Source organism: Numida meleagris, chromosome 2, assembly GCF_002078875.1.
Source record: "Numida meleagris isolate 19003 breed g44 Domestic line chromosome 2, NumMel1.0, whole genome shotgun sequence".
Lineage (NCBI taxonomy): Eukaryota > Metazoa > Chordata > Aves > Galliformes > Numididae > Numida > Numida meleagris.
Window position 1 is genome coordinate 28,075,025 of NC_034410.1, and position 25,381 is coordinate 28,100,405.

Sequence of the window (25,381 nt, forward strand, 5' to 3'; positions counted from 1 at the left end):
ATAATCAGGAGTGAAGTGGTTAATTTAAGTTTTTACTGAAAAACAGGCTGGCAAAAATGTTTCCAGGGATGTGGGGATTTTTTTCCTTTTACTCAGTAGGGGTTTGGAGAGGAGGTTTGGAAGGGAAGGAGGGCTTCGGTTCCAGGATCCCCGCATTCCCACGAGTTCCATTAAGGAAGGGGGAAGGGCTTCCTGCTGAGGCAGCCATCTGCAGTTTTCTGTGAACAGCAGGAACCAAAGGCCTGGTAAAAGGAGAGTAAACCCAGGGTGACAATTTCGTCCACATTCAAAGGCAGAATGCAACTGATTTATTTTTTATTTTTTTTTTTAATATTAGTGGTAGTATTATTACTACTATTATTATTAAGGAAGAGGGAGGGCTTCTCTGGCAGAATTAGCAGGTCTATAATGGAATATTAATTACAAGAGAACAATAGCGTTGCAGGCAGAAAAGCAGAGAGCGCAAACACACCCTGACAGCCTCTCCTGGAATGCGCCGCCAACAGCAAGCTGGGATTGTCATCATCCAAGCTACTGTCGCTCTGCTGCAAGCTATCTGGAGTCCATGGATTCATGGCTGAGGTCCCCTTAAGTTATTGCTTTCTAGGCTAGAGTAAATTAGACCTGGATTTTTGTAAAGTGCTGTCACTTAATACCTATTTTATTAAGGTTATTTTTATGCCCATAATTTGAGGCTAACACATCTGTTATTTCCTCCACTGCCTGGCTTTGGTGAACGTTGCCTATGGAAAGTAACAAAGAGTGACACTGGAAAAAATAACAAGGGTGTTTTAACTTCCAACATCTGGAGAAAACAATATTAAAGAAACAGGAACAAATAGGTACGGTAGCCTACAAAGCAAAAGTCCACTTTTTAACAACAGTACATAGTTTATATGCTACAGTAGATTTTTATGATTTTAGTCTGGGCAATATAAACGAAAAAAGAAGGTTGAAAATCTCATTAAAGGAGCAGCAGTTCCAGTTCTTGTTTAGGTCATCCGTATGCCAAAAACCCAGGTACAAAGGGAGAGAGAGAAAAAAAGAAAGAGGTACTAACATCCCTTCCAGAAAAGAGTTTCAAAATTCCATCTCAAAAGCTTCCTGTTGTGTTGTTTTCAATAAAGTTTTATCACTACTACATATATATCCCTTGCTGCTACCTACAGAGATGCAGAAAATCATGCTGTATCATATGAAACTTCAAAATCAAATTAAGTATTCCTGTAGAGTGATAAATACCAAAACTAAGACAGTGGTGGTAATTTTCCAATGGGAAAAAAAAAAGAAAAAAAGACAAATATAAAGCTTCTTAATATTTGCATTCACATGTTTGACTATAACTAAATAAAACAGAGAATGTATCAAGGAATCCTTTAAGGAAAGGGATGCATTTGATATACAAACATCTATCTGGAAATACCACATTTCAGTACCACCGTCTTTTCTTTTTAAATTTGATAGATTTATTTTTACAGTGTGCATTCCTAAACCCTCCCATTTGTTGTCTGAATTCCTGTTTGTGACCTTGGAATTCCAAATTTATGATGTCATCTTCTGCCTTTTTTTTTTCCAAGGGTATTGTATTAGAAAATGAAAACAGTATGGAAATACTTCCCTATCCCTTCACACCCTCTCCTTTTCTCCTGTTAATAAACATAGCCTTGGCATCAGTTTTAAAATAAAAAGAAAAAAAATAAAAGAAAAAGGAAAAATAAAGTGAATATTTTTACCAGAAAGGTAACTTATCCTTACCATACTCTGCAAAACAGAAGGCCTATCTTTGACTCGCAAACATCACAGGATGCATGTAGCAGCAGCTACTAATTTCTAGCTACTGTTCTGGGGTATGGACAAAATTTCTGCTTCCATTTAGTATTTTCTTTTAAAGAAAACAACACATAATTCTGTGGAAGATTCTCTGTCTTTTTTTTTTTTTTCCATTTAACTCTCCAAAAGGAGGACTGTTTCCAACAGCAAATGATTGTTTTAGCAGTTTTGCTCCTATGAAAACTACATGTAAGTAAAATCCATTTCTCTGCCAGTAATGAGAAGTAGATAAATGGTAGTTAATAACAGATGCTCCTAATGGCAGGACCATTTCTTGTGACAGCAAAAACCAGAGGAAGTCATTACACACCTAACAGTAGACGTGCTTTTAGTTCCCAGTACAAATAACATGGGCTCCAGGTCAGTAAAACTCTCCTGCATTAAAACAGATTTGGTTTCCTTAGATTTGGCTTCCTTTAGCTAAGCTAAAGGTACAACTAGGTGTTTTTCTGAGAAGTTTTACTGTCTGAATACATCAGTGACTCCAGCATGGGTGAAACAACTCAATTTACTCGATAGGCTGCAGAATGATAACTTGCAACACAGGATTAATTCAGAAGGCCATGAGAAACCTTACAATTCCAAATGATAACAGATAAAACCATAGTGCAACATGAAAGCTCACATAAGGAATGACAGCCTAACCTAGAAAGTCCTTTATATTCAAAAAGATTTTACAAATGCTCAGCATCTCACAGGACTAAGTTCAAAGTCACCTGTACAAATAGCATTTCCTTCACAACTCTCAAATACTGATTTTTCTGAGGAAACTTTGGGGTCCAAAACTACATAAATCAAATTTAAAAATATTTATAGTTGCCTTAAACACCACCAACTGAGACCACAATGTTTGCACAGCAAACATTAAGAAGAATAGAAGAAGCTTTTTCTTACCTTTACAACATAAAATATTATTTTCCTCATACAAGTCTGTAAATGCAACACAGCCTCCCAATTCTGAAATCAAAGTGCTGCAGCAACATTGCTTTTGCACCCTTTTATGAAGAAAAAGAAAAAAAAGAAAGAAAATCACAACTTTGTCATAATAGCTTTGCAGTTTAAAAGTTCAGAAGGCTGATGTGATTATTCTGAAGCAAGAAGCTATTCCTGGCTGGCTTCATTTCTGAGCCCCACAGCAGCTTCCCCAAAACTGCTAGCACTGAGATGTTTCCCTTCTGCAAAGGCACCAAACACTCTTACGGTGATATTTGAAGTCCATAATATGGACTGGAATAATACACAACATGGATTGTTTCTTCTGTATATGTTTATGCCAACTTCTGTGATTGCTCTATATCAATTAGTGACTCAGCCAACTGAAACTGATGAAAGATAAAGCATCTGTTTGAATAGCATCTAGAGTTTTTTTAGTTAGTTAATATTGCAATAGTTTTACTCAGTAGGAATAGTTTACCTATGAGTAGCACCTCAGAGCAACATGCAGGTATAGTATAAGCATTCACAAAACAAGTAAAATTCAACTCTGAATATATAGGTATCAGGAGAACTCTCTATCACTGATTTCTCAATGTAAGGCTCCAGTGGGATTTGAAAAATGCATGGGCTCTTTTCCAGCCCTGTGAGGTGAATTATATCCAGTGAGACTGCAGATATGTCTGTGCAGACAGGTGCAGGCAGTTCTTTCAATTCCTCTGTGTCTCTGGTCCCAGCATGCTGCAATCCAGCTCCAACACAGAGGCTACACAGCCACATTGTGCTGAGGGGTAGGATATATTCTCTTGAGTACAGTCAGCCTTCAAACATACTAGCTAAGAATATACCAGCTAGTTCATGAAATGGATCATTTTTATGCAGAATGTTCCTTAGAAATCGAATTGCAGAATGTAGTGATGTTTTTTGAAAATCATACAAATTAAATGTGTATATATCAATACAAATGTCTTTGCCAATATTGTTAAAAATTGAGTATCAGTGAGCACTACATCACAATTTAAAAAAAAAAAAAAATCCAGTGAGTTTATTTTTAAAGATATTCAGTCACATCCAGTCTTCAGTGTAAAAGAAAGGAGACCAATAGGTCAGCATTTCTGTTAAATCCTAGTATCCTTCCTCATTTATAATACATGACATAGAATGACGTGGAGAAGTAAATGAAGCAATAAACACCTGATAGTTTTACCGACAACTTCTTTAGTGCCAGAAAAAACTACACTGTGTTTTTATTTATAATACTGGCAATTCACCAGCTCAAATACTGACCAATGACTCCAGCTCAGTAAAGTACCTAGACATGTTTTCAAGTATTTTTTTCTGTGTGTAAAATAAAGCAAAAGCTTTAATTAAAGGATATACTTAAATTACTGTCTACATAAACTGCAGCTGCAAAGCAAGCAATTGTACTACAAATTACTCAAATTATTCTGAAAGCCTATAACAGAAATCTGATTAATTTGTAATACTGGAAAGTCAACAGGCAGACCAACATCTGTCAACTGGTGTTTGGAGCAAGATACTGATTCCCAAGTGGAGCAGGGTTAAGATGTTATAGCAACATGATCTTACGTGATTTTCAAAAACATACAAGCAAGTGAAATACCCCAGCGAATACCCTGAGGGAGCACTAGGCCACACTTCTGAGAAGACTGGAGTTAAGTGTGGAACCCAGAGGAAATCAGACAGAGAAAAATCAGATGGTTTTCAGCCCCCAGAAATCTGCCTAGGAATTTATAGACAAGTTAAATTTCCAGGTTACCTGCACTTCAGGTCTGTCAGAAACTAACCTTTCCTTATTCTCTTCCCCCCACAGCTATCACTCCTCTTCATTAACCAGCATGCTGTTATGTCTAGTCAAATATTCTGTACAGCAAATAATATTAAGAATAATAATTATTAATAATAATAGACTTTATTCATCAGAAGGAGGCAGAGAAAAGGTCAAAAACTCATCAACTCCTCTAAGCTTTCCACTTTGATTTAGATAGAAAGCCAAATAAGTTAAGGGAAAACTTTACTGAGCTTAGCCTTTTTAGCTGAGCAAAAAAATTGAGCAGATTTTGCAAGAGCTATTATAGATCTGAAGGAAGCGTACAGAGCAAAAGGAACTGAGAATATTTGCTAACCCATTGGCTGTTGCTCAGTAGTGCTCTGAACCAACAGGCAATGACACCCTGCTCATGTTCCAGTGTGATAACCACTCAATTACAGAAGAAACCACAGGTAAGGTAGGAATCATTACTTCTGTGCTTCTATTAGACCTTGTTTCTTCTTAATTTTAACTTATGAACCCTGAAACAGATATCCATTTCCTTTGTACCACGGGAAGAGGAGATCTTTTAAGGCAGAAAAAGTAATTGAAAAAAGCTATTTTCTGGCTTTAATAAGAAGCCAACACGATATAAAAAAAAGGCCTGTGTTTTGCAACACCTGTCACAACTTCAAAGAACATAAAAAGTAGCTATTGTGAAAATAACAGGTGTCAGCTTAGAGATGTGAGGTCCAATATGTGGCAGAAGCACAGCAGTTCAAGCAGTTGCTGCTCAAAACCACAAAAAAACCCTCATAAGAAAAAAAAAAAAAAAAGAAAAACTGTCAGACCCCTTATGACACACAACAGTGGATATTATTCAAACTCTATATTTCCATGTTATCTCATTAATAATGTATCATTGAAGCATGCAAAGAGATTCAAGGATAGATTGGAACAGAACTCAGGTTGAGAAATCAAGCATTCAGGGCCAGGAAAGAGAGAAATGAAGATCACTGTTTAATTTTGCTTTTAAAATACGGCTTTCTAACTGTTATACATGGATAAACTCAATGCAAAGAGGATCATCTGAAAAAAAAAAATAGGAAAGAAAAAGCTTGCATGATCTGAGAGATATGATCTCAGAATATTGTTTCCTTGTCATAGAGGATTTAAAACATCACAAACCTAAACCGATCAACCACTGATGCAGTCCTCAAAACCAGGCAGAATTGTCCAGTTAGTCCAAATGAGAATGTGCTTAGTGACTGAAGCATGGACAACATTGCAATGATTTGGTCCTAAAAACAAGTTACACGTTATCTGCAATTAACATAGGAGGTGATGCCTTAGAATATACTGTGGACAAACGTACTGTAGTTGAAATCTAAGGATGGCTTATTTATAATACTTTGCTTGTGATTTCTTATTTTTGAGTCTACTGTCACTAAATCTCTGCTAAGATCAGAAGTTAAAATTTTGGGGGTTAACAACACAAAATTTCCTTTTTTTTTTTTTTTTTTTAACTACCCAAGAGGGACAGAGAGTAACATCCGCTTAGTAACGGCGCTTCCTCTGTGATGCTAACTGTGAAATATGTAGCTGGCCCTGGGTATTAACAAGGAGTATGTACTTGAAGCATAGAAACAGACTGGGTTGTTTAAAACATAGCAACAGACTTGGTTGCATGGTCATCCCTCACTGCTACCTAATTTGGCTTAGTGAGGGATATTCGTGGTCTGGGTCCCCTGAGGAACTGTCATGATGACTCATCTGAACACCATATCTGGTGTGTTTATCATCATGCTATTGTATATGAGAACAGAACTTGCTTAATGGATAGGCAGATGTGCGTCTGATGTAAGTTTGCTTAAGTAACTTGGACATTCGCTCCAATTTTTCAAAAACGCTTCAAGTACCTGGGGAGCATGTCTGATGGTACAGCAAAGTCACTAGATACTTTGGAGTCCCTTACATTGGATTTTAAAAAAAAAAAAAGCACGAGTCTGTTCAGCAGTTTCGGCTACTTCCCACAAATAAGGGAGCGACTGAAGCCAGTTCAAGGCACCAGCGATAGATCTCCTAGAATTAAGAACATTTCTTATAATTTTTAGTGAGCCACCTTTTTATCCATCAATCCTACTCCTACATCTCTTAACAGATCTTTCTTTGGTTATTACATTCTTTGAGCTCAAATTTGAAATTTTCCATTTTACCTAAATGTTATCTCTTCAAACTGATTGATTTGTATTTTGGGCATTCATCACTTTGTTTTGATTTCAGGAGGTGTGATGCTGATTGCCAGCTGGATGAACTTGAGAAGAAAGTCCTGCAAAGCTTCCAGCCCTGTCCAGTACTTCGCTGATTTGCATCTTGCAGTTGAGAGCAGCTTCCACTTGAGACTGCCTCTTACTGAATAGACAGCTTCAGATACTCTCAGGCTAAAAATGTAAGGTCATGCCCAATTAAACCTGTTAATTTTGTCCCAAATGTTTAATGGCCAACAACGACAATGAAAAAGGCTGCTATGAATTCCATATTTGAGTCAAGGTAGTAAGAATATTATCTTTACTGTGCAGCACTCATACGGAATTCTAAAAGTAGATTTTTACTAAGGCCTTATTTTAACTTATTTCAAATATCATATTTTCAGTAACAGCAAAAAAGAGAACAGACAACAGCATATTTTCAAACAACAGTGGTTAAAACATCTCTTCTTCCTGCAAAAGTCCCAGTAAATGCTTTCCTTTAAAGTTATGTTCCATGATTCCTACACTTGAGATTAAGTTCTTTGCTTCTTTGCCTGGTTTAGCCAGCTCAGTCAGGTCTTCATCAGCAGCTGGGAATGACTGCAAGTACATAATTACTGGTTCATTTAGAACCAAATTGTGGTACCCTAATTCATGATGGATGTGAATTTATTCTCCCCACACTAGTTTTAATAGCTAATTAAAAGTAATTAAAGCTAATTATAAGTCAGTTAGTAAGAAATTTAAAAATTAGGAGAAAATGCTGCAGAAGTCCAGCACACGGTTTAAAAATTATACATTACCCAAATATAAAACAATACTGGAATCTGCAAAATACAACTCCTAAAGAAAAGTTTGGGGTTTAATTGCAGTAGCCAAGAATGTAACATTTCCTGATCTCTTGAGATGATTTCTCTGCATTATGTGAAACTCTAACTTTTATCTAACAGTACCCCAACAACTGTACAATACTGCAATCTGAATGACCAACAAAGAAAGAGTCATGACAAGGGAATAGCTGAGGACAAGCTAGCTCTCTTCCCAGCAGAGAAATAGCTGTTGTAATTCTGTTTTACTCTACTGGGGACTTCCTAACAATCTTCTCTATTTCTCATACATGGATAAAGAAGATAAAGAGGAATGCTTTACAGAACAGTTGTTTCAAGGATCTTGATTTGCTTTGTGTTTCCACAGAGTCTATCATAACAGTGTCTGTTTCCAAGCCTGAGTCACAAATGGTGCCCACTGACATCTTTTCCTGCCATCTCTGATCCCTAGTTTTTTTAATGACTACATCATAGACAGAAGAATCTCACCTCCATGCATTTTGTGTAGGTTGTAACCAGTCTTTATAAACACTCACCTACAGACTTCTCTTCTGTTGCAGAGTGAAACAATGTGCAACATGATCTTATCTTAGCTATCCTTATCATTCTGCAAAGTTTCTGTTAGGACTCAAGCTAACTTTTATTAGTTAGGACTCAAGCTAGCTTTTATTAGTGGCAATGTTTTCTTGTTGTCTACCATACTTCTTCAAGCAATATATATATGTATGCCTAATATTCAGCTTTTATTTAAAATAATTCCCACCACCTACAGAGGAGAAGTGAAAATCTGTCTCTTTATAGCACTTAGTTTTGCTGATTTCCTCTTGTGCACATACTGTCAGTTTTTGAATTGAAAGGGAGAAACCACAGGTGGTGGTTTCTAAGCCTTAACAAATTAACTGGTCAAAATGTGCAGTGTTCTCTGCATTGCAGCATTCACTCCCTACATCATGATGTCCCTCACCCTCCCTCTTCCTTCCTCCACAGACTCTCAGAAGATTCACACTGTATCCATTTCCAGAGTTCCTCTCAGATTCCCCAGGCAAATGCCAATCAAAGCTTCCTTTGTTGGTGCTATGTGCATTCCTCCATGAGCTATAAAGGGTAAGAATGTCCCAACTTTCTACAGGCTATCATAGGCACGTGCAATATTATTGTCCCATAGTTTATCTTACCATGCCCCAGAGAAATCTCATCATCCTGTTTTCTTTAAATGGACTGCAGATATCTTAGCCAAGCTTCCTCACCACTGAGTCACTGACCAAGACTGTTTACAACTTCATAATGAGTCACCTTCAGGATTTGGCTCATTTTCAATACATGGGCTGACAGTTTCAGCTAGTCTCTTTTGTCTTATTCTCCTTCATCTCGTCAATGTAATCACACCTGTATGGATTATGAACATAAAAATGGCTCCCTCCTACTTCTCCTTTTACTTTCTTTGTGCCACTTCATGTAGACTGATGTCACTTTCTATCTGTAGATTGACTGTTGTTCCAAAACTTTGACTTTCATGTTGCTTCAAGTTTCTGTGCCATAGGAAATCCAATTCAGATTTCTTTTTTTCATCCAAGAATATCAGATGACATTCAAAAGTGTTATATTTTTGGGCACATGTTAACCTATACTTAATATGTGTCTTTCATCCCCCTCATCGTGTGAATATTGCAAGCATCTAAGATACTTCAGAAGTCATGTTGCCTTTTTCTGTATGATATCTTTCCACTTATTGGAACGTGTAAATGACTAGGAATTCTGTTTGCCCAAGAAATTTCCGTTTCGCGCTATCCATTGCCCTGAAGGTTTCTTTCATGAATGTTCTGTATTTATTAATTCTTTCCTTTTCTAATCACTATGTTTAGCATGTCCACTCAGCACCTAACTCCTCTTTAGAACTGTGCTCCTTGCAATCAGTGGTTGGCTGGGATCCCAGAGTTAGTCACATTCATTTTCTGTTTCACCTTCAGGCTTTCACGTACTGCTTCAGAGCTATTATAGTTATGTTTCCAAAACAGCAGGGCAATATTAATATTTTCGTTATTTCATTATTTTCTAAATTTATCTGGTAAATATGTTTTTATATTACTTCCTTTCCTTTAAAAGTTTGTTGTTGTTTATGTTTGTATTTTTTTTCAAGTGCTTTCAACTTGTTAAGTTTCCTGTAAGAGCCTTTCACGATTCATCTTTTCTAAAGCGATGTTTGCTTTGTGGCACAAAAAGCCTTACAGCAACTAAATTGAGGTGAGAGGTAAAATACTACAATGAATTAGAAACAGGCTAAGAAACCAAACCAAAGAGTCAGAATTAATTATCAGTTTTCAAAGGAAAAGGTTAACAGGAAGGTGACCAGACTGAAGAACTGAACCCAGTTTGCCAGGAGAAGGGAGAATATAAGGATGCGAGTAAAAATATCATTGTATTTCATTATTACTAACAATATAAATAAATCATACCTAAGTGTTGTGTAACTAAACCCATGGAAATCACACCCCAAAAAAATCTCCCCTGTAGTTTCAGTTAGTAGCTTCCAACATAAAGCTGGTTTTCATTCACAACCTCAACTTTTGTGAACAAAAACACGCTGTTATCTTGTTTTCAAGTAGTAAACCGGTTGTGTGAAAGGCACAAAATCTTTTAAGAACTACAAATCTTGTGTGTACAAGACACAGCTATTCTAAAAAGTGAATCAGCTGATTAATTTTTCAGCTTAATCTACTGGTCATAGCTATAGATTCTTTGGCATACCAAGTTTAACCAGACTCACTCTCCTAGCCCAAAAATAAAGGATGTTTGTGTGTTCTCTGGTACCAGTTTAGACTAACGTGTAACTAGCCAGCCCTATGATCCTGTTTATTTTTAAATCAATCTAGATAAACAAAACCTTCCATTTTTCATCGTTGTTTCTCTTTCTGTAATTAATCTTTTGAGAGGTTACAAATTAAACAGTACTTACTCAGCTGAAACAAAGTTCATATAATAGTTTCTTTCATAAAGAACAAATCAAATATAAATTCACATTTCTTGAGTATGGAAATAGTCGTAGCGATGAAAGTTATACTTAGTACATTTGGAATGCATGCTTCGATTTTTTAAGTGTTGTTGTTTTATATATATATAAAAAGAAAAAAACCAATTATAGATGATGCAGTTTAATGGGTTCTGGAGCCTGCTCAGATCTAGCTGCTTCAATCCAAATGTGAATGAGCATTCAGAACTGTAAGCAGAAAAATTGAGCCTGAAAGAGTCATTGCCTTGATATTATTTGTGCCAGTGAGAGGAGTCAGCGGCTGGTTTACGTGATTTAAGTATTGAGAACATTGGCCCTGGTGTAACTCAGCTGTAGACTGGATTCCACTGTGAAACTCTCCCTGATTTTATGCCTGTTTTCAGATGAGACCTAGAATAGTGGTTTGTGTAGCCTGAGGTACAAATAAAGAGAGTAATAGACGCTCACTGTGCTGAATTGCAAAGCTGAAGAATGATCTAATAAGAAGTTTTGGCTTTCAGATGCTGGACCCCATTTTGATGCTTTTCCCAGAGTAGTGCAGGGTAAGAGACCCGCAGATACAGCCAACTAGTTGTTTGTACACTCTGACACACACAACCATAAAAGAAAGCAGACACATTATGGATGCAGCAGAGCCAATATTCCAAGTTTTCTAGGGGAAGGGAGTACTATTAAACTGCTAGTTGTAAGGATCTTAATGCAATCCTGCCTTAAATGAAATGGAAAGTTGTAGCCTCATACACTTAACAAAAAAGAATTTATAAGCAAGATAAAATTTACACCGGGCTTGTTTGGTCTGACAGTATAGGACAAGATAATCTCAGTCATGAAGTCTAACTGAGTGTTATGCTATCCATCAAAATCTGGAATGATACATGACCAAAATGTAGAACATCTGCATGTTGTTGAGTGTCTCAGCATAAATTTTAATTAGAAGATGTGTTTTGAATGTCTTCTCACTTAGTGGGCTAAATAAACAAGTATTTTTAAAAATACAAAACCCAAGTTATTTATGGGAAAACCTATGAAATCCTCACTTCAGTATGAAAACAAAACCAGCATGAGTGATGTACTTACCTCTGCTACTACAGCTAGTACAAAAACCAACAAACTAGGCAAGTTGTAATAAAAAGTCTGTTAATAGACTTTTTAGTTATATGCTAGACATCTGCCAGAGAGAATAATGCTGAGACAGATTCTCTTCCCTGGTCCAGAAACAGGGCGCACTCTCTAAATAAGCCATACGTTAGCATGAAGCCCCACACATGAAAATAGAGATAGTAGTGAGTAAAACTGAGAGGATCAGGCTGGCAAGGTTATTAACAGTTTCACAAGATTTGCTACTGAGATTGATTTTATTTACTATTTTGATTAATGCCCTGGCACTAGAACATTGGAGTATGCTGATAAAGTCTGCAGGCAACACAAAAATAAGAGGCATTTGTCAGAAGAATGGATATTTGTGAACTGAAATGAGATGACATTCATTGATGACAATCACAAAACTTGTATTGAAGGCTAAGAACTCTTTCTGAAAAGATCCCATAGGATCTGCTCTGGAAATATCAGATGACTGCAGAAGGAGTACAAACTACAAAAATAATGCTTTGTTAAGACAACACTAGAGGAATAGGAGTAAATTCTTAGTTTACAACTGTACAACATTTGGGAGACCTCATCTGCAATACTGCATGCAATCCATGTTCAAAGGAAATAATCTTAGCACTAGAAAAGCTGTAGAGATTACATACTAGGATAGCCAGAGGATTTTATATTTTATCTTATGAGAAGAAGTTTGTGGTGCATAAGTAAACATCAGGAAAGCAGAAAATACATATAAGCCAACAGCTAGTGCTGGCACAATAATTAGTCAGTGAGCAGTGATCATAAATTACATGAGGCAGGAAACTGAAAGACAATGTCTAGCTGTTACAGTGGTAACCTCCTTCGAAGGTCTTTTCCAGAGTAGAGATACAAGAACCATAACTATTCTTGAGAAAAATTTAATAAACTGTGAAAATACACAGTAGCTGTATCAAATAACTTGCAGAATACTTGTGCATAGCACAGAAATTCATTTCCACTCCTACGTTCCTCTCTGATGTATTCATCTAGAAGTATGAACGCTCAACTGGACAGTTTTTGGTTCTAGATGCCCATTTTTTATTCTAGAGGCAACAAACTATATTACACAAGCAATTTTTTTTATTGCAACAGTGAATTCTCATGTAAATTAGAGGCAACAGCAGAAGAATATATAGGTTGACTATTCTCTGTTCGATAACTGTGCAGCCATCATCTCTCCTGAGGAATATTGTTTAATCCAAAATGATGTAGGAAAAAGTAACCAAGATAAAAACAATGTTTAAAACAGATTGTGCCGATGACAGAAACCATAACACAAGTCAATTCCTGATACTGTTAAAGGAGGGAAGAAAGGCATTCTCATTATATACTTGCGCTGTACCATCTTAACATCTTTCTGTATCTAAATAGTTCATTAAATTCAAGCAGTAGGTTCCAACTGAAAGTACCATATATTCTTTTGAACTTCTGAAGAAATTTGCTACACAAGAACCCTTAGATCTTATTTTACTAAATTCAGGCAAAGTCAGAATTCCTTCAAGACCAGCAATCTTTCATAAGCAGAGAATAAAAATATAAACATTAGCTCATTTCTGATCTTTTGCATTGCTAAGATTTTGTTCTACATGCTCAGATCATTAATTCATTCAAAAATATATGCTTAGTAACTGTTCAAAAAGTGGATTGAATTCTTTAACACATTATTAATGCACTGACTCAATAAGCCCTTAGTTTACCAAAGAGGATATTTACTGTAAATATGGCACTAGAGCCAGCTGCATCACATTTACACAAAAAGAAAACATACTGGATTGTTTAGAAAAAGAGGCATAATATAGTGGTGATTGCTTTTTCCTATACTTCTGAATTCAGAGTTTGAAATACTGTGCTTGAGGTCCCATAAAGCTTGGTATGCTTTAGGAACAGCGCTCCTAGCTTAATTTGGGCCAGGCTCATTTTTCCACTTTGAAGAAACAAAATGAGACTTCAACAGTTCCAGGAGCCTCTAGGTAGCTGCGAACTGAGGACTCAAACATTCACATGGGCAGAGCTCAATTCATAGTATAAAGCACATTTGAGGGAAACTGACTTTAGAACAGGACTGATCTTTCTCCCTTCCTACCAATGCAGAAACAAAAAGAAATTAGTTTTTTCTCTTTTCTGTCTCCTTTTAAGCATTAAAAGTTCTTGACCTAATAAATGCAAGCAAATTGCAGTTATAACATTCATATCATTTGAAGATATTCACGACTCACAAGTCAAACAGGTTAAATGTGAGAAAAACAGCATAAGACAGTAAGAGTGCAAACAGTAAGCCTCATCATAAAATATTACATGGCTTCCTAAAGTTAAGTACAAAAGCTCCTTGGGTACAAATAGAATGGGAGCTCCCACTACTCGTTCACTCCAAAAAAGTAATAGGGTTTCAAATCCCAGCATGGATCAATTTCAGAGATACGCGTCATACAGAACTATGCAGCTTAAGGCTTTTAGCCAGGAAATGCTGCAAATTTGTCCTGTGATTAAATGGTGCCATGCAACCCAATCACATTATAGCTCTATTTTGAACGCTTGCACTTGGCAAAGCCTCTGGCTGAAGATGTCTTGTATTTTTTGGCTCCCGTAGAGTTTGTACTAGAAAAACACTTTGGTACAATTGGCATCTACTGTTTACTCTCTTAAAAGGGCACAGAAATAAAATCTCTTTAACTGCTCTTAGGTATGCACAGATCGTGAAATGCTGAAGTTTAATTCCTATAACATGGAACAAATATACAACTTGGACTAACTTCTTGTCTAGTCAGGATGATCAAAGATGGGGATGTAGAAAGAATGCAATAAAATTGCATCAGAAAAGAAGCTTACCGTCTGGCATTGTTGTGTAAGTGTTAAAGACATGCCTACCGTATGATTTAGAACTTGCTTGAGGAAGTGTGCAGAAGCTGCAACTAGTTGGTAAAGTGATGATAAACATAGCCACGGCAGAGCAAAGTGTGGACTGAAAACTTAATCTCAAACTTTGGGCAAATATTTAGGTGGCTAACCTACAGTGCAATAGGTAATACTTTGGTCAAAGGATTTGTATTCCTATCTTGCCATAATGAGCAAAAAATTCCCACATGACTTTGTTCTAAGTATATTATAAATTCAAACAGTGGGAGGGAAACAGGTAACACAAGGGTGCTACTGGACTTTTTCATCTGAAACTCTATTTCACCTATAAAACTTTTAAGTTTCCACGATACTTGTGTTTTTAGCAAATTCTCTACCATCTCTAATTTCTTGTTGCAGTTGCTGAGCAGCATTTAGAACCCAGGCTGGAGGTTTTCAAGTGAAATTTCAGAAGAGAGTTTAGACATGCTCTTCGTTACTTGACTGGATCCATAGACTGAAAAACAAACTTAAAAATCTAGAATAATAATATCTGCTTGTTTCAACAGATCCACCCATGATTGTGGGCTTTAATTTTTCAACCAGATACGGAGGTAGGGCCTGAGGAAGCCCATATAAATGTTTGGTTTGGCTTTCTGGCAGCTTTCCCCAGCTAGAGGACATGAAAAGCAGTAAGGATGCAAGACCCTGCTAAGTTTCCATAGAACGCCTGACTTGAGCACCACAGAACATTCTGTACATCCCAGAGCAGCAGGCTGTATTACTCCATTCACCCTAGGGATAGCAACAAGCAGCAGCAGGTCATCAACTGGAAACTGGAAACCTGCCATCTTTTAATTAGTTGCTCTCCACCTCACAGTAATCATGTTTAAAATCCTATATAATGCAGGTCAGGTTTGCTGTACAAGCTCAGATAATGCCAAGCAAAATTTTTGTGTAATTAGCTAGCAACACCTTTTTAGATGTAATAAATATAATCTCCTCATTAACATTAGGAAGCATGACATATGGCCAGGTTTTGTTTTTTCCTATTCTTAATCATTGTCTAATCTTTGTCTAGATAAACAAAAGGGCTTCCCAACAGACTGTGGACTCAAGAACCACTTTGTTTTTTGTTGTTGTCTTTTTTGTTTTGTTTTTAACTGAAGACAACAGCTTTCTATATCACTTAACTTGGATTTCATCTCGAATTCCTTGCAGGCAGTCTTTCAGCTAAAAGGACCAAATTCTCAATTCTCCTACACCCAGTGCAAAGGTTATTTTAAGCCACTCCACTTTTCAGTGATTCCAAACAAACTGGTTTATGAATAATCACTAGAAATATTGTAAAAGCAAATAACACTACCTCATACAAACTGCACACAGGACCTTAGAGCAGAGGATATCAAAGGCATCAAAGTCTTACTGTCATTTCACAGACTGTTGCTGAACTGAATAAGAAAGATTAAGTGACACTTTGTCACACAGCAAATCAGTTCCCGATTCAGGAGCAGAATGCAGGTCTCCTGGCTACTAATCCAGTAGTATGAGGGCAAACGTCCTCATCTGGATCTAAAATGAAGATTTCTCACATCTGGTCCCTTCTCCACTTCCAGCATCATACCGTGTTACTACTTGTTCAAGGTGCTAGGTTGAAATGTGATCCTGGCTGTGCATTAAAAAACAAAAATTCAAATTTAGATGGTGGGTTCATATTAATACAAATTAATAAGTTTTTTCTGTTAATACGCTGCAGTATATTGTGTAATATAATATAATCCTAGTAATATGAGCCCTTGCTACAGCTCTCTGCTATTAAATCATCGCCAAAAAGTGGGGAAAAACTGCCAACCTTATGTGCAAATTATGAAGTGTGTAGATTCACAAGATTCTGCCTTATTGACAAAAGTAAACTCTTTTTGAAATAGACTGATTTAGATAGCTGATTTCTTTAAATACATTTATTTTACCTTGCAGGCTTCATCCATTTGGGCAGGAAATTAACTTTTCAGCCAGTGATCTTTTTCAAAACACCTCTTAAAGTGATATTTTTATACAAAATGCTAGCAAGAATAGCTCTGTGTGAACACACCCCAAGAATAAGTTTACAATGCCTGACAATACCCCAAATATTTCAGTAGGTGTAGTGCATTCAGGATCTTGGCTTTGAGTCAGAACACAAAGTCCTAACTCAAAAAAGAGCACAGAGGTGCATTCAGAATTTGGCAGGTCTGGAGCTTCAACCTCACCCCAAACAGACAGAAAGGCAAGCAGCCAACCTTTCAAGAACTACCTCGGGCTGCCGTAGATCTTCCACCTCTCAGCCTAGACATTTCATCAACCACTGGATCATCCCTCCTCTCCAATGGGTTCTGTACTAATGAGATGTCTTGGGGAATTCCTCTTCACGCTATTCTCACTCTTTAATTCCAGTCCTCTCTGCATGATCCTGCTCTTCATCATTCACCCACTCAGGGGAAAAGAGATGAGTTGAGGTTTCCCAGTCCTACAGCAGGAGATTTCTTTCTCATACTTAAAACATTCAGGCCTGTTTATCTAACCTGCTATGGCTTAACAACCATGACATGTAGCATAAGTGTCGCCAGGGATCAGCAGCATTAGTAAATAGAGAGGAAAGGGAGCTTGTTACATTTTCCTAATGGATTCTCAGGTAGGGGCAAAATAGGAGCAGTTCTCCTACACCTGGAAATGATCACAAACCAAGCTCTTGCTCATATCTTTGAATATGTCCCGCGCACTCACTTTAAAATATACTTCTTGCTGCATAATCTGTGTCTGTATCAGGATCTTCTCAATTTTGTAACCAAAGAGTTCTGTGGAAAGGACTATTTTTCCAATGAAATTTTTCCAATGACCAAATGGAATATGCTACTGGAAAGTCGTTCTAGTGAAATGTCCACATCTTTCATTTGCCAAAAAAACAGAAAGGTTTTGGTAAATGTCGTCAGTTGTTTATTTTAGGAAAAAAAAGTTCTCTGCATGTCATTTTAAAACCAAGACGCAGTTCATATTCCAAAATCTGTGGGAAGTTTTTGGTACTTATTTCCATACTTCCCATAAAGTCTTTGAAATTTGTCTACACTCTCCCTCTTATTTCTCATTAAAAAGCAAAATCAATGACTTTAGAAATTGTTAGATATTCAGTATGTAAGATCTTAAATACTTTTATACCTAAAGAAAGGAAAAATGAATGTAAACATTAACAGTGCCCTGCAATCTAAGTGAGAAAGTAGCTATAGCGTTTTACCAGTGTCAGTCCAAACAGTTTTCACGTGTTCCACTGAGAAAAATTGATTCTCTCATTGCTCCTTCTCAGTTTTCATCCATTTGCCAAAAAACATTCTCTTCATACCAGAAACCCACCTTCATTTTTATTTTATAATGTACTGTAAAAGCAACCATAGTTTGCATCCTGAATCAGATTGCATTGAAGGCATGGAACTCCTTTAGTTATGAAGAACTTGCCTTTTTTTGGTAGATACAAAAAGATAAATGACAATTTGTCTTACTAACAAGTGCTACAAATACACATAACACATCTGAACTGAAGTTAGATAAATGTCTAAATCAAACATAAGAGAGAAAGAAAGAAGAGAAAAAATGAAATACGTAAGGTGGCTAACAGGCCAAGAATGAGGCACAACGGGTGTATCTGCACCAGTAAATTAGGCGTGTCAGTCCTGGCTGCTGTAAACAAAAGGCATGTCCTGGCCCAAGACCTTACTATTATATTCTCCCATTCTCCAAGCACAAGGCTGCATGCAATGTACCTTGTGGAAACAGTCACTGGTGCATGCCATGTCCTGCACTGTGCCCAGAAATAAGTGGCCCAAACTAAAGTCATGCTGGGGCTGTTGTAGCAATTTAGCAGAACAGTTGAACAAATCTCAGCATCCAGGAATATTGACTTATATGCCAACAGTGAAATGATACTGATCACTAATAAGTGCACATCATCCTTCTCCTTCTCTGAAAAACACTAGCAATGCTTCATACACATGGCCTGTTTCATTACCAGCCCTCTATCTTCTATTATTTAATACTTTCAAGGAAAAAGGCAACCCAGTGGAAAGTCATCCTACGAATGATGAAATCATTTGAAAGGAAACAATAAACAAAGAAAGAATCAAAATGAGATTTAAAGATGTTACTTCTAAGCTTTTTGCAGAGCTGCCTTGGAAAACATTATTTTTAGGACTATATTTGCAAACCTAAGTAGTACTTGCATACCTTTACTGCCTTTCCATACATATATTATATGTATTTGTACTGAAAAAAAAGTACAGGATTCCTAGGCATTCCTTTGACCCATGGTCATGAGTTTTCTTAGCCATCTCTAAAACTTCTGTTTGATTTGGAATTATTATAGGACTTGAGTATAAATATCTTTTTTTCCTTTTAAACTTATATCACAAGGTAGATTTAGAAAAAGTCATTTTACTGGTTAGAAAAAAAAAAGTAATGTTGGATTTTAACTTATGGTTATATCATTAGGAATATATATTTCAGGGCTGTGACCTTACAGCTGCAAAATATAGAACTAGTTTTACTTCACAAGTTTTTGTCCAAACATTTCTTTCATTTTGATCCAAATAGTTTCACACCCACTGAGTTAGACTTTGACTATCAGATTCGAGCAAACTGAAAATTTCAATCAGTTTCTCAGAGTAAATTGGTGTAGCTTCACAATGGAGCAAAAAAACCTGACTTCAATGGAACTACACCGATTAACACCGTGTGAGGATCAGATCCTGATCAAATTGAAATTCAATTGAAATTGCTGTGCTTCACCTGGTGTTTATTCGCACCTTACATCAAAACCATGCAGTGCTATGAATTTTGCATGATTCTGATCCAAAGCCACACACCATATATGCTTAAAATTAAGTTCAGGTCATTCAGGAGTTCCACAACGCTAAGCAAATCTTTTGATAAATATGGTTTGCGTTACTAGTTTGTAACAAAACTCCACACCAGGTGACTTTCGTGTGGTCTGGTGTTTCATTGTGAACATTTTGCACTGCTCTAATGAAACGATTTCTAAGACAACTAAAGGATGAAAAAGTTTCAGTTCAGTGCTTTAACCACAAGTTCTGTGATACACACACAAACTGCAACCGCAACATTAAGCTCCTGATGTCTAAAATTTGAAACATAATTCCCTGTTAAAGCACCTAAATAACACCGGTGTGATCTTCTAGTGATTGCAGTGGAGTGCAGCTCTCATTATCGTTACAACTGCAAGTCAAAACACTAAGCCTTAAGACTTGGCATAGGCTAATATTTCATCAGAGCTTGTAAAGGAATTGAGAGGTTTTTCAGAGGTGCCAGAAAATGCAGATGGTCATCTAAGGCTGGATGCAGTGTAGGCACTGGACTCTTCAGATTGAGACAGGAAGGGTCTTGCGCATAGAGTTCACCCAATGATGGCCCAGAAGGAACTCACTGACAGGAGCCTTGTCATTCTCTCTAGAGTTTTGGTGGTAGTCACAACTCTGGGCATGTAAGATCATGAGCCTGCAACACAGTGGTGTTAACCTTGACAAAAGGTATTTGCATGCACTCGTACATTTATTATACATACATGAGGCTGCTGCCTTGCCTTTTCCACGCAGAAAATGCATATACCACACGTACAGTAGGCCGCATACCTCCAAGAAGCTTTGAACTTCTTGCATTTGCCCTGGAGAATGTGATTTTTAGATTTGATATACAAGATCAAAATGCATGCCTGGGATTTCGGAATTGCTCCAGGCAAAGTTTTCTTGTAGAAAAAGTAGATATATTCAGAAAAACTGGGACAAATGGCAGCCTCACACTAGTAAGAATTGCAAATAGTAAGAATTGCAAAAATGCTACAGTTTTTTTCACTACACTTAACAGAACAGGACAAAGACAAGGGCAAGTACTTCCATGCAGATGAGCACACCACGCAGTGGGCAACAATATATCCCTTCAGGTGAGGAGAATATAGTACGCAACTCTAAGCACTAGTCTTCTTGAAGGCCTATCATGCTGAGCCTTTAAGGGAAAAAAAAAAAAAAAGACAAAAGGAATGTATTATCTGACACTTCTAACTCAGCTTTGGAGAAAGAGGAGTACCCACCTCCTCAGAGTTAGGCAGGTACAGCTATACAGACAACCAGAAGCGAAGTCACAAAGAAAAATTACTACAGTGAGAGGGCATCTGAATTTAGGCACTTCTAGTGTTATATGGCACTAGGGTGCTGTCTCCAGGTTTCACACAGCTCTGTTCCATACAGCAAATTCCCTAATCTTTTACTGAATTTAGCCTATGATACATTATACAGATTTAAGAACTATGAAGACATACACAACTTCAGAGGTAATTTCCACACTCTCCTGGTTTTGTCACTGTGCCTCTCGCAAAATGCCACCATCTCACCATGGCTGAGCCACACAGTATCTGTTTGTGCCTCCACCTTACTGAGCCACTTCAGCTTAGTTTTTCTAAAACTCATAGTTTGGCACAAGACTGAACTCCTCATAAGTCACAGAGCTAAGACTGTCTCCTTGAGAACTCACACTGTGAGACAAAACGTCCTATATTGCTCCCAAAGCACAGGACACCTTACCTAATCTGCAAGGCCTCGTACTTATGTGTTCTATCTTTTCGCACAGTGATCAGCTATGGAAATTCTGTTTATTCATATCTCTTCATTTAAAGGTGTATCAGCACCATCAGATGACAGCAGCTTATCAGATAATAGCAGGAGAACAAAGAGCTGCATGACTCCCTAGCTACCTTCCTATACTTCTAGGAAACAGGAAACCAAGGGAATGAGGCCATGGACTTCTGCTGCATGATCTACACCTTTCAAATAACTGTTGTGTAGCTGCTTTACTGTGATTTTCAGATGTGCTTTCTGCATCTTTGAGCATCTTCTCCTTAGCACCAGATTCCCATCACATCCTGGTGGTCAGTAGTTTTAAATGTAAGCAGTATCATACTGGTTTGTACAATGACTAGTTCAATGTTATTACAGTACTTTGACAATCTCCAACAGCGATCTGACTGTTAAATCAAGCTGTAAATTAGACAGATTGGATTAATATTTTTCTATTGAGAAATAGCATGTTTCTTTACTCAGTATAAAGGCTTACTGCTGGCATGATTCTTCAGGCAGGAAGACAAGAATTTATTATACTGAACGATGGTACAAATGCCTGAAAAATACATTGTAATAGGTCACTCATTTCCCTTGGAAACATCTACTGCTCTTTGGACTTCAGCCATATTGGTACTTGACTCGAACTTTCACTGTCTTTCACAGAAGAATGTGACGCAGGAACTGGGAGACGAGAAGATAAAAACAGATAAGCTTTCCTCACTGAAATTTCAAAATATAAGGGAATGGAGAGAACATTTCCTTGGGAAAATTAATCCTGTTATTGCCAGCACCAAAGCTGACATCTTCTATGGTCTAATGGAAAATGCTTCCATGGGTCAAAATTACTTAATGAAAACTGTTTCCAAAGGCATTCTGTTTTTGGGTCCTCAGTGTGCCCATTTACAGAGCAGCAGAGCCCTAAAATTTTTTGCATAGTAGAGTGTTTAATTTTACTTAGGCTACCATCCCTTCCCAGTCCCATAAAAAGGTTTACGTACAATAGATCACAGAGACTATAAACTAAGGACAAAGACTTACACAATGCTGCTGAGGTAATCCTTTGTGCTCTGCACATACCAGTGCTGTATAATATTTGAGGAAAAGCGCTATAAACTATTTCAGACATCTGTTTTTAAGGTTGCAGAACACTACAATGTAGAAAACAGACACTACAAGGACTCACATTTCCACCGACTTCAAATGATTCTGGATATTCAGTGGAGAGCACCAAACTGAGTAACTGCTCTCCCAACTGACAATGATAGCATGACATTAAATGAGACAGATACTCATGCTGCCACTGTGTTGTACTGTCATGGTTTCTTTGCTCTCCATATGATGAAATAGGTGTTAAGCAGAGTTTGACAACTGTGCATTTGCCTTATCATATTTGCTGTTAATTCCACTATTGGGTACTATATCAGATTCCAGTGCCCTGTTTCAAAGAGCACAGCATCTGCTTACTAGAAGTTTCACTGTTGTCTCTATTCAACAGACAGCATAAATTTTAAATAAAACTGCTTATTGCATCTATAGTTCTGTGCTTCCTACTAATACATAAAATACTTTATCAAAAACCAATTCAGGCACCATGTCATAACGGAGCTGAAACAAAGCAGCTTTTTGGGCAGCTGCTCAACATTCCTCCTTCTGCCTTGTTTTCTTTTCTGTAAATGAAAGGAAACAAAGGTTCCTGTTTGTTCTCTAAGCCTCTGCCCATAGCACAGCATTCTCCATAGCAAGCCAAAAGCACAGCAGCCATCAGTGACATAGCTAGGCTTAGGTGAAAGCAAATACTTCACTAAGTGCATTGTTCCTTTCAGGGCAGTGAAAGAAATAAATGTGTTATATCACTTCCATAACTTTTATGAGTCACTCTGATTCTTTGTAATCTGAAGAAGGATGTTTAAAAAGCTTTCTTAAAGTCCAGATCTTCAGATTTTGAAGAAGGCAATAAGGTAAGGATGGGTTCCCTAATTTTGACCCAAAAATGACTGATTTTCCCTTAATGAGTAGAAGAATTCTAAGCTTCTAGTTCCAACGCACTTCTACAGAGTTCTATTGGTGGGTTTTTTTGCGTTTTTTTTTTTTTGTCTGCTACAGTTCTCTCCTTTTTTTTGTATACTCCAGATCTTCAGTGTGTGCATCATGACAAAGACTGCTGCAAAGGACTCCAGAAATTTGCGAAAGCACTTTACCACCTACAAAGCAACCACAGTCTTCAGCTTCTTTGTAGTAAATTGCTCAGCAGTGGGCTTACTGCCAGAGCTCTGCATAGTGATCTTACAGCACTCCAGATCCCAGTATGAAGACATTTGGGAGGTTGCTGTTGTTAGCTTGTTTTGTTTTTTCTTAAAGGTTCCTAAACTATACTCTCAAAAGAGGGTCTGGCTTATGTTTTCTATACTGAGGGAAATTATACGGGAAAAAAAAGAAGCAAAAAAAAAAACCACACAAAAACCTAGAAAAATACATGAGTAACCACTGTATACCTAATCAAATGAAAAACATTTTATATTTTCCTTCTTTTCAGTTATCAGTGAAAACTTGCCAGTATCTCTGCTTGTGCTATAAGATACCAGCCAACAGCTGTTAGCAAGCTAGATCGTGGGAAGCTAAGATCCTACATATTGTATTTCTTCAGCTGAAGACAGTATTTAATTATAGCCTAGGTAGGCTCGAAATCTTTGCTCAACACACCCTTGCTCTGAAGCAGGTAACTGAAAATCTAAAGTCCAGAATGGGCACAGACCACATCAAGTACCCAGGTAATTTCAGAGTGAGGAAGAATGTGTCCTATATGTTGTTCAAAGGGCTCATCTGAACCATTCAACGATCTGGGACTTTGTAAAAGACTTGTCTATTGGTTTTGCTCTAAGAGTATGCTTACCAAAATCCATATTATAATGATATTACACCAGTATAGGGATAGATCTGGCTGCTCTCTTGTCCCCCACACTTCCTCCCATGCACATACACTCCTGGTGAAGTAGGATTTTAGAGGCAGTGGTGGTATATAAGTGTTTTTTGAACAAACTTATCACTAGCGTAACCCTTTTTAATGAAAATGTCAGAATAACCCAGACATCAATTTAACACAGGGCTACTCTGAAAAGGACTCAATGTCTTTATGACCAATTATGGTCAAAGAAGTTTTTGTTTTGATAATAGTGTGTTTGACGATATCTGTCCACAGAAGGAGGATGTAATGTTTCCTACTTGACATACCTTCTGTATTGTGTTTTGTTTTCCTGTGTTCTCACTTTTCCAGGTTCTATTTGCCTCTCAGTTTTTTCTTGGGTGATACCCCATTTTTGGTTCATTGTTTTTTATCCTTAGAATAGCAAATCATATATAAAAAGTATTGGAAAAAAAATGGGTTTATGGATGTTCTGTATGTGTCCTGTGCTAAGGAACGCATGAATAAATTTACAAATTGGACAGAACTGAGGATAAAGTGAAAAGTACCCTTTTAAATATCCAACTTGGATTTAAAAAAAAAAAAGCATTAAAGCAACCTTAAATCTTTAGCACTATTTACTAAGCATATCTTGCTTAGTAAATCTAGCTCTCCTCGTGGTTCATCACAGGTAGGGCATTCGAATCTAAGATTTTCTTTCTTCTCTATCATAGGTTTTTTGTACTCATATAAGCTTTATCTATACAGAGCAAAGACAAGAAAAAAGAGCACTTACCTACACGTTCATGAGGAGAAAGAATGTCAAATTCATCCAAGTTCCCGGCAACTGAAACTACTTCTGCTTTGCCCAGAGAAGATGTACAGGTGCTGCAGGTTCAGTGCAACTGCTGAAATGATCATTACCACCTGGAAGAATTTAGCTACTCAGATTGGCATGGCAAGGAGAAGAGTTTGGGCCCAGCAGCCAAACTGTGTGTAGCTATCAAAGCACCTCACTGCAGTTCTGTCTCTGCTGATACACAAAACCCACTCTGCCTGCAGACAAAAATGGCAAGACTGCATGGAAACAGCATAGAAATTAAGCAAACATGCCCTACAGAGAAATAGTTAATTAGTACAGGCTCAGCAGTGCTAATAGTGAATAGTGACTTTTGGAGGAGAACTGAAAGACTCCTCTTGAAGTCCATACTCAGTGATCTTAAAGCTTCCTGCAACACACAGCACAGTTGGCTGC

The 25,381-nt window shown here is 37.3% G+C and overlaps 1 long non-coding RNA gene across 1 annotated transcript; it reads right to left on the reverse strand.

Moving 5' to 3' along the window:
• Positions 1–25,101, reverse strand: LOC110394500. The gene is made up of 3 exons (XR_002435671.1): positions 24,923–25,101; positions 2,725–2,825; positions 1–242 (listed from the first exon to the last, which is right to left on the reverse strand). It is a non-coding gene; the product is annotated as an uncharacterized LOC110394500 (long non-coding RNA).